The following is an 11,505-nucleotide window of genomic DNA, read 5'->3' as shown; positions in this document are numbered from 1 at the left end:
GATAAAATCTATAATATTTAGATCTATTTAGGGATAGATTAGATTGGATATAACTCAGGATATTTTGAATCATATATCATTGGATTGGACCCGGGTTGAATGCTTCAAAAAAATTATTATTTTAACATAAATTTTGGCTGATATGTGGCTTATCTATTGAATTGGAGTCCACCTTGACGTTCATCATTTTGAGGGCATCAAAATTGACTATTTACATGCCCAAATTGGAGTTGATTTGAGCATTTTATCATTAACTGAAGTTCATGCCTAATTGTAGGTTAAAAATTAACGTTCTTCAATGTTGACTAAATTTTCTTACCGATCCATGTGTGTATGACTACCACGATGATCTATGTTTCAAGGGCTATCAAATCAACTATTTAAACGAGTCTTTGGGTCTGTAGGCCTCCTGAAAGGTTACCATGTCACTAGAGCTTAGTAAGTCCCTATTTTTTCTTCTCTATCTTAGTTTATTTTGAAATTTAATAAGTTAGGACCTATAATTTATTTAGTTATTTTATTAATAAAATATATTAATATATATTAACTTCTTATATTAGAGATGAGACTCTTCTCTAAGCCCATCTATAAATAGAGACCCTCATAAGGAGGATTAACAATGTTAGTTTTCTTTTCCTCTCCTATTCTTATTAGAATTCTTTATCTTTTTCTCCTTCCTCTTCTTTCTTTCTTTTTAGAGCTTTTTCAACAGTCATTGAAGCTCCTCTAAGGTTTGAAGATGAGAGATGAAGGCCGATCTATGATTGAGAACCCGATTAAGGTAGGGAGTTTTATACTTTACACGTAATACCGAATTTGTGGGTATGAATTCCTTTGATTTTTTATAAGTAAAGACCCTAAACCATGCCTCCCACATATGGGTTTGGCTTAGGGCTGTCTATGCATGTGATAAAAAGAGTTTTTTGAAACTAAAAATCATTTTCTCTCAAAACCGATTTCCTCAAAAAAATAAAATCATAAAAACTATAAAATATGCATGTTACTTGGTTATTTTTCTGTATATTTTGCTTTTAGTAGATTATGTTCATATTGATGTTCTATAAAAATTTGAACGATTTCTATGGTCGTTTTCATGAGAAAATACATGTTTTGTATTTTTGGGTTTCTAAGAAAAAAATGTAGTTTCGTATTTCTGGCCTGATACCTCACCGGTAAATCACTCATAACTCCCTCGTTTGGAAGTGTTTTAATGAGCGGTTTATTGCATTAGAAAGCTAACAAATTTTCTCAACTATTACAAAATTTTGGGCTCTGATCATGAGCTGAGCATAGATTTGTGATAATCGGAATAGAAAAGTATAGGTCTACACCAAAATATTCGTAACTCTCACATATAGATGAGTTTTTATGAACGGTTTATGGCATTGGAAAGCTACCAAAATTTTCTATAAATTGAAATTTTTTTAGCTCTGACCACTATACATAAAAATATCTATTGTTTTTAAAAATGTTGGATAGAGTTAGACTTTTCATAAATTTGGGACTGGTTTAAGAACCAATCCCTGAATGTAGGATTTTGGATGTTCTTGTTAAAGAAAAATGATCTAAGCATATAGTGTCGATTATTTCATGTTTAGCATGATTAAACAACATGTCATTGCATAAAGACTTCATGTTTCATGATTGTTTAGAGTTTTGTATGAATCTTGCATAGATGTAAACATGTTTGAGATATTTCTTGATGGATTTATGATTTTTGAATGATATGTGTTATTGTTTTATCAAGATTAGCATGAATTTGATCAAGTATGCATTATATAATGATGCAACCATGTTTAGAGGATCAAAATTCATGATTGTATGGATTTCTACCTTGAATCTTGTTCTTTCTTGATGAATCTTGCATGAGTTTGAATCTTGGTTTTTCCTGTCCTCATTTTTTATCCCAACTTATTTCATAAAAAAAATGATACCTTTATGAAAATGAAGCTAATAAATTGAAATAAAAATACTCGAGTGTTTTACACATCTAGGGATTGAATTTAAAATCTTGTTTTGCTTCGTTTGAATCAGTATTGAGGTTGAAACATCTATTGTAGTGGAGCATATATTTTTTGTTCTGTCTGCAGGACTGTTCTAACCCACTTTTTGATGGTTGTAAAGACCCAACCAAGACTGATCAAAATAAATAAAAAAAAATCTAGGTGAAAGCTAATATATATAAGTTGATCTTGTAAAGAGGGTTTTGTAAAAAAAAATCTCTATAGATCTGAAGAAACTCTCTAAACCGGAAAAACTTTCTACAGATAACAGGATATGTTTTCTAGTTTTCCTAAACAAGGTTTAGTCCCATTTTTTTTTTTGATTTTATTATAATGAATTTTTTAGTTTTATTTTTTTGGACTGTTTTTCTGAGACATATGGGCATTCATAATAAAATTGGAAGGGTGCAATTGGGTTTGTATAAATTTTTGTAGGTTTTCCAAAATTAGGTTAATAGAGATCTGAATTTACATAATATGACATGTGTGTATGCTTAATTTTATTTGATGCTATGCATGCAAAGTTACAAAAACTTATCATATTGTTTATGTATATGTGCACATGTTTGCAAAGTAAGAAGTATGAGCATGATATCAAATACAAAGTTCTAAATACACATTCATAGCCGAAGTGGTCGAACCCTATTTGAGGAATTCAATTATGGCATTGCATGTAAGACATTAATACAAATAAGTACAACATGTAATACTAAAGCAAGAGCTTGCAAAGAGGGGGCAAGCGGTACATCTAGCTTCATGAAAATATGTTTTGAGCATGGAAGGTTGCTTCTCCCCACCCACAAAGATAGGAAAAACTCTCTGCAATAGACTGCAGCATAAGGAGAAGAAACTCATGAGTGGAATTCTAATGCATCGGGTTGGTGGTGTTGAGAGTCTCTCTCGCTTTTATCGTCCCTCACTCAAATTTATTAATAGATTTATATTAATGGATTTTATTATTAATGATGGACATATGTAAATATTTATTTCATTTATGGATGTTTAAAATTTCAAGTTCAAATGCTTGTTTGAATGTGAATGTAAATAAAAAGTAATGCACCAAGTTTTATTCTCGTTTGATTTTTCGCTGCAATTTCATAAAGAAATTTAAAAACATTTTAAAAAAAATCATGATTTTCAGGACTTAAAATTTAGGGTGTTATAGTGTTCATCATGTGTTTTAATCATCATCTATTATATATTATTATTATTATTAAATGTTTTTTTTAAATAATTATTAATGGGTCCTTCGCTCTACTTGATCTCATAAGGAATATATATATATATATATATATATATATATATATATATATATATATATATATATATATATATATATATATATATATATATATACTTTGACCATGACTAGGTTACGATAAACCAATGTTGGTTTGATCGCACACCCGTCATGGGTGAACAAGGTGTGCCCTTTCTGCTCCAAATAAATTCCTTCTTTTGTTTCATTTACCTATATTATATACATATAATTTTTTTTCCTGCTTGGTTGCGGTAGACATGTTGCCTGTCAGAGCATATAAAAAAAAATCATCTAGCTAAAGTTCGAGCAGACAAGGTGATTCGAAGCGTGGTTTAAATCAAAACACATGCAGCGTAGTTTAAATTCACATCCATTATGCCATAGATCTCACTGATCAAGGTGATTCAATGCACATAAATGATGTGCATCCAGCATGGTCCAATGCACACAGCTCTTGGTCCAAGAATTCTACCTCGAGTGTAAACCCACAAATGATCAGACACGTGTATGATTTATAACCTTCAAGCTCCGACCAACTTAATCACCTCAGCAGTTAGAGAGAGACATGAGAGATAAGAGAGATGACCACACACACACACACACACACACACACACACACACACACACACATATATATATATATATATATATATATATATATATATATATATATATATATATATATATATATATATATATATATATATATATATATATATATATATATATATATATATATAAGAAGCTCATTAAATGGCAAGGGAGGGGAAGATGCCATTTTTAAATACTCTTATTTATTATTTTATTTATTACTCTTTTTTTTTGTTTTAAGTTTCTTATTTATTATTTTTAACCCATTTAGAGAAGAGGGAAAGGCCTATTAAAGAGAGCCTCATTAAATGTAAAAATGGTAGGAGAGATCATGTTTTCTCATCCGGTGTCTCTTCTTTTTCCCAAGGCATTCAAGTGTCTTTACTTATTTTTTTAATTATTATTTATTATATTTTTTAAAAAAGAGTGGGTTATGGAAAAGAGTGAGAGACATTAAATCTGAAAAGGGAGAGGGAGAGACCATCACGTTTAGGGCGAAGCAGATTATATGTCCCCCCCCCCCCCGAAGACGACCGTTAGCTACATCTCGTGTTCAGGGGTCCCAATGAGCACCACGTATGTAAGAACGTGTGGCTTGTATCCCCATGTTTGTCAGCATCAGTTAGCGTCGGAGTCTGGTGCGGTTGCAAAGACTTAAGTACCTTTTCCTCCATGGGTGTCATAAAAATGACGATTCTAGAAAAGAAGCGGTTGCAAAGACTTAAGTACCTCGAAGATAGTTATTTAAGACCCAGTCCCTGCACTGCAGGATTATTCGAGAAAGGAATTCCCCCTGAAGAAGGCCATGAACATCAACCCTCTCTCTCTCTCTCCCTTTTTTTTGGGCCTTGTATAAATTATTTCTTTTCTTTCCCTCTTATAACTGTCAAAAAAGATCAATAAAGTATTTTGTTTGATCGTGGCGCTCATATGTTTCCTTCGGTTGTTTCTTGCTCGAGGTTTTTGTAACACCCTTTCCCATGATTTTCTATTTATTTTTTTTCGCTACGCAATTTTCGTAAATCGCTACTCGATTTAGCGATTTTCTATTTTTTTTTTGCTACATGATTTTCGTAAATTGCTACTCGATTTAGCGATTTGCCATTTTTTTTGCTATGCAATTTGCCATTTTTTTTTTGCTATGCGATTTTCATAAATCGCTACTCGATTTTGCGATTTGCCATTTTTTTTTTGCTACGCAATTTTTGTAAATCGCGATGTCGAACACTGCCCCCTTGAGCACGATCTTCATCGTGATCAGGCTGTAGTCGCCAGCCGTGCCGATGGCATTCTTGAGGTCTGTGATAGAGAAGCCAAAGAAGAACGTGCCATTCCCGACGCCCATGTTGAGCAACGTCGGGGTGGCCTGGAAGGCATAGCCCTTATCTGAAGTATTGTCGACGTAGGGGGTAGATGGATTGTAATTTGAAATACTCCATTGTAGGTGTACTGGAGGAAGATTTCGTTGTAGGTGTCCCTCGAAGGCGGAGGAGGGGCCGCCGCAGTCGGTTGCTTGCTGGACGAGGGCAGCATTCCGGCCACTTCTAGTAGAAAGAGGATGACGATCACCATCGGATTGCCGACTCTTTGCCTCCCTTAATTTCTTCTCTAGAGAGAGAGAGAGAGAGAGAGAGTTTTACAATGTTTCACGGAGAAAGAAGAAAAAGATGATGATGACAAAAAGTTCAAACAGAAAAGAAAGAGAGAGCACTTCAGGTTCGTTTCGTTGTTTAGACTTTGAAGAGTCAACATCATCCTCGACTTTCTGGATGGAGGACATTTTTGTCCTTTTTTTGAACCATTGTTTCCTTTTTTTTTGAATGAAAAATATTTTTGTCATTTTCTCGAATCGTCGTTGCATGGCAAGAATAGCAAGAAAATGTACTTATGTCTTTGCAGCTACGCCAGACTCCGATGCTAAGTGATGCTGACACACACGGAAATACAAACCCCATGTGCTTACATACGTGGCGCTCATTCGGACCCCCGAACACGCATTGTGGCATTCAATGCGTCTTCAGGGGAGAACACACACCACCCTCTGTTTAGGGTCTCTTCTTCTTCCCATAAGTCATTGAATTGACTTTTTAATGCTTATTTTTATTATTTTATTTATTTCATCCGCTTTATTTGATTTTTTGCTTATTATTTTAACTCCTTTAAAGAAGAGGAAGGGTTGACCCACCCTTTCCTGTTTCTCTCATCATTATTCCTCAAAAACATGGGTCCTTATTAATGTTAAGGTATGACCCACTAGTGAGGGGCGACCCACTTTTGTCTCTTATATATATATATAACATTAAATCTTAAAATATTTAATTAAAACTAAAATTTATATTTTTTATTGGATCATGGATCCATATTGGATCTTATTATATTTGGATCAAACTCATACCTTAGCCAAATTCAAAGTAGATTTTGGATCCTTTTAAGATCCAAATCCAAATACCAAACCCAATTATTTTCTCTAACGAATTTTGGATCCTCTTGAGATCCATGTCCAAATATCAAATCTAATTATTTTCTTGAATGGATTTTGGATCCTTTCATGATCCAGATTCAGATATTGGATATGGTTAACTTACATAATGGAGTTTGGATCTTTATGGGATCCATATCCAAAAGTCCAAATCCGAATGGATTTCAAAATGCCAACTTAAATTTCAAGTTTTTTTTTTAATTCCTTGAAACCTTTAATTTCACTCAAATTGATACTTCAGATTTCTATTCGGTTTTGAACAGTTCATAATTCAGAGATTGCAGTAAAATCATCTTTTTATTAATTAAATAATTCATGAAAATTTTAAAGGTTTTACACAAGATCTTGGCGAGGAACATCACATTTTCTCTCCAAACTGAGGTTGATATTCACATGTCACTTTGAGGGGGTATCAAACAGTGATTAGAATTACAGTTTTAGCAAAGTCTTTTTCGATAGAGTTGCATATTGTTGTATGTAATGTTAGGAAAGATCATTAATTCCTTTATTCTTGTTGTTAATTCCTTCAGTTCAAGGATGAAAATTGTATTCATCATGTGTATATAGGTTTGACTTACTGAATGGAAAACATATACGATGATCTCATCTTTACATTGAGCTATCTTATTTGGCTCCCTTGGATTAAACTAAATAAACAATAAAAATTGTCGGTTAATGCTATTAAACAACTAATATTGCCTCCCCAGTAAGCCTTCATATCCGAGTTCATGAATACTTAGCTGTCGAAACACATCTTCTGCAAATATAGCGAAAGATGCTATGCGTGCAAGTTCCGCAGCAAATGGCATAACAAACCTTGAAGAAACAGGTGGCGGAACATTTGGACACACTCCCCACGCCTCACAACAGCAAATTTGCAATTTTAGTTTAGTGTGCAAGCTTTCAGCCTCAACGATGAAAAATGGCCCAACTTCAGCCCCATCAGTCTCAACTTGGGCTGGTTATGGCATTCAGCACATAATAAGCCCATCTGGAGCCATGCATGGCAGTATCCACACTAAAAAAGGCCTATTCTCACCATTCTCAGCAGTATTGGGGGCAAACATGTAACCCTAAACAGGCCGTCGCTGCAGCATTAGGGACAGACTGGCCCATCATGATTGTAGGTTTGGCAGGATAAGGCCAGTGTGCAGTCAGGTTTCCAATCCTGGGTGTGGTTTCTCCGTGTAAAAAACGAAAAAAAAAAAAGGGTTCCACATGAAGGCATGTAGTACCTAAATAAGGTGGTCGCATTGCTTTCTTTCTACACCAACTGCTTTCTCGTGATGTTTCACAATACAAGTTACGCTATAGACGATGCGCCCCTCATGCTTACTTATTGGGTAATGTTATAAGATAGGTCCCGTGATCACTTGATGTTGTGCTGCTGGAGGTTCACATATTGTGTTTAATAAGCGTTAATTGTGGCAAGAAACGGGACCGAAATAAATAAAATTTGAAGAAATTTTTTAACGCTGACAACCAGCAAGAGGGAACCGAAGGGGCAAATTAAGTATGTTCGTTTATATGCAACTTCCAGTTAATCAGGTACTAGTTTTGGTTTATATTTGCATAGATTTGTGTTATAGGACTTTGCTTTTGGATCTATCAAGAATCATCTCTTGATTAATATGTATAATGCATGTTCTGCTTTAGATGATACTTCCCCATGGTTGTGTATTATTCTTCAACATGATCAGTGCCAAATCTGCTTTACATCCACAAACATTTGTTTTCTAGCATTTGTCTGTGAATCCATCAGGAATCACCTCTTTGGTGTGATGCGTCTGTCACGTTCCAACTGACCCCAGAGAGAGAGAGAGAGAGAGAGTACTAAAAAATAATGAGAAAAAGACCAATACTCATCATAATATCACATGATTGGCCCAAAACGTACATGACCAGCGTTGAGGAACCAAGCTTCCTGTCAACTTGTGAATATTGGAAGGTGATTTCCACCAAGTGCGCAAAATGGCTGGATGTGTTTGTGGTGCTTGAACGTGATTTTGCTATCATCTAGTAACTTGCAAGTTGGCAAGCTTGACCTGTGTTTGGGTATTATCAACTTAGTTGGTTATGTCCTAAGCTGCTGAAACTAGAGCGGACCCAACAAGTGGACGTCATCAACATATCTCGATCCAATCTAGTCAAACCTTTCTACTCCATCGTTCAAAGAACATTTTCTCATATATACTAAGTGTCTAGCTAGCTAGAGATCTGACGTTGCCAACTTTTTCTATGAAGGAATTGCAAGAAAATCATGCCTTATTGACTGTTGTTCTGAAACTTACAACATTATCCTGCAATGGTTAAAGAACTCGTGGTCCATCTGGACATCATGTAAAATCAATGACAGGGCGTCTGTTTCTAGTGGTATCATTCTTACTCACTACAAGAAAAACCATTTTTTCTGGCGCACAAATAGCGCCAGCAGTTGCTCCAGGAAAGGCATCGCCGTTAATGCATTTCCTGGTGCAACTTTACACCGCCAGTAAAATTTGTTTTTGCTGGCACAGTTTTGCAGCAGCAAAATTCTTTCATGAGATTGGAAATAAATTTTACTGGCGCAGATCTGCGCCAGCAAAAAAAATAATACTGGCGCAGTTCTGCGCCACCAAAAATCTTTCGTTGTGATTTCTTCAAAAATATGCATATATAACAAAACTCATGTACATCTGAAACTGTTCATGAACCATGACTGGTGTGCCAACTTTTGCGCAAAACATAGGATATTATCATGTTTTGTGCTTCATCAAATGCTGGTATCAAATATGATGATCTTGGTGCCCATTGCTATGCATGGCTGCTAGTTTTCTCAGTAGTTCAATGCCTCTATTAATGCCATAGCTTTGTCATTCTATTGTATAGGTTAGGGATATCAAATTGAAGATTGAAATTTATGAGGAGTGCAATCACCGTGCCCATCATGGGTCACATGGATTAAGCTGATTCGGTACTAGGACGTACCTCGGAGTCTAATCATGTTCAGATGATATGATTTTCAATTTCTTCCTTATCTGGTGGATGATTTAAACCTGCATATGCTTTCATAAATCTATCAAGCAGTATTAATATCCAAATCTGTATTCAGAACCTGATAAATATGAATCCTGTTAAAACTGAATCAGATCCACAAATTAAAGTTGGATTGATTAAGGTCAGTTTGTATCCCAAGTATTCAGTACCAGACGTAACAAACAGTTCCGAATGTAAAACAAATCAGCAACATATAAGAAAAGCTTTAACACTTAGTGAGTAGTATTAATTTACTTCCATAAGAATACTTGGCTCCATAAAGAAATCATATCTCGTCTCAAAGTTTTGGGTTCGCACCAAACGAAAGTGCTTAAACAATTCATGGATGATCCTTCTTGCAAGTTAATGTGGCATTGCATAGTTTAGTTGGGCATACTAATACCTCCGAAACCCCCAATCAGGCTATGATCAGTCATCACATTGAACAAGGCGAAGATAAAGAACCGTTGCTTCTAACAGAAGCTCATCAAGTTCAAATTTTTATTATCATAAAAAGAAAATAAAAAGAAATCATGAATTCCAATGTTCTATTATACTAGAGCATTGAAACTCTTGAGGCAAAGTTCACCAACTTGTTCATTCTTTGTGTGTTACTTTGACCTGGGAGTTTGGAACACTGTGTACAGTTATCACAAACCAAATTCTGCTTTCTCCAAGCTTGCTTGTTTTACTAAAGAATGACAAGACTCGAAATTCAGACTAAGGTTTCCATGCAGAAGCCCAAACAACAGGCTGCTCCTTCCATGCTAGATAGAGACCACATTCACTTCCTTGAGCCGGTGACAATGACCAACCTTCCTTGTGCCTCTTGAGAAGAGCTCTAACATCATCAACTACATCATCACTGAAAAAAACTGGTGAGAATAGCTCCCTAAGCCTTTCAAACCATTGGCTGCCCCTCTCTCTCCTCTCACACTCCCTTACCTCATCATCCTTGCATGCTAGCACACTTACTATTCCCCAAAGGCATGATCTTTCTAACATCAGCTTCTCACTACTTGTACATGTGAAGCTCTCATCTAGCATGTTGAAGTACAAAGAATAGAACCTTAGGCACTCATTCACACTCTTAACAAAGTTGTCTTTGTTGCTAGTGAAATCTGCCTCCTCTTCTACTATAGTCACCAACCTAGGCCGAACTGAGCTAAGAAAATGCACCATGGCACCTCGCCTATCTGCTGGAACACACCTGAAGGCATCAACACAATTCACTACAATGGCCTCATCCTCTAGCATGCCGAGCTCCTCTCGACTCATATCCACCAAGCGTGCAATGCCGTCAACCATACAAAATTCAAATGGCACTCTCATCAACCCTGCAAATTTCTCCATCCTTTTACCCAACTCCTTCATGACCTCACTCCCCATTAGTGGTCTTACAATCACTGTTAGTTTTAGCCTAGGTGTTTCATTGTTTCTTGTGGCCAACGCTTCCAAAAAGGTAGGCCATTGGGTACAAAATGTATTGCTAATGTCTATTATGTGTAGTTTGTTTTCCCCCTCTAGTGCTTCCATGATAACAGCATTTGAGAACACATGACCAAAAGATTTCCATGGACTCACCTCTTGGAACTTAAGAATCATTTGCCTAGTGGACTCAAAGCAATGATTTCTCTCTGCAGCCAACACCAGCATGTCGTAGCACCGGCGGCCAGATCCCATGGCCTTGGAGAAAAATGCCTTCAAGAAGTATGATGCAAGTTTTTGATCCAAGTCACCATAAGGTGATGCAAGCTCATTCAGCATCCATAGCATGTGTTGTGTCTTGCTTGAATCCTCATTTTGTATTGCCTCAGCACACTGGAGAATGATTCTGCATGCCCAATTTCCATGCCTATGTTGGTGATTAGTTTCCAACAATAGGTTGGTTGACTGGGTTGATGCGACCAATGGGGATGTTTGTTGAGGGTCCTGCATAGCCTGTGACAGATCTTGCTGATCATGGATGTATAGGTATTGAAGGCTAGCTCACTACCAAAGAGAGTATGAGACGCCCATAGAAAATCATTTCAAGCAGCCATTTACCATTCATCCAAATCCATGTTGAAGAAGAGGGAAAAGGTGCATTATATTGTCAGACTCTTGAGGGCCAATGAACAACTCTAAACTAGTGAGGTTTTATAAAAAGCATAGAA

The 11,505-nt window shown here is 36.0% G+C and overlaps 1 pseudogene; it reads right to left on the bottom strand.

The window, feature by feature from the left end:
* Positions 1-10,069: 10,069 nt before the first annotated feature.
* Positions 10,070-11,287, bottom strand: LOC149811791 (protein SHORT-ROOT pseudogene; annotated as a pseudogene).
* Positions 11,288-11,505: the final 218 nt, after the last annotated feature.

This window comes from Nuphar pumila, chromosome 17 (genome assembly GCF_984573655.1).
Source record: "Nuphar pumila chromosome 17, dmNupPumi1.hap1.1, whole genome shotgun sequence".
NCBI classification, from domain to species: domain Eukaryota; kingdom Viridiplantae; phylum Streptophyta; class Magnoliopsida; order Nymphaeales; family Nymphaeaceae; genus Nuphar; species Nuphar pumila.
Note: the sequence above shows the minus strand (reverse complement) of the source record. Positions and strands in the feature narration are given on the sequence as shown.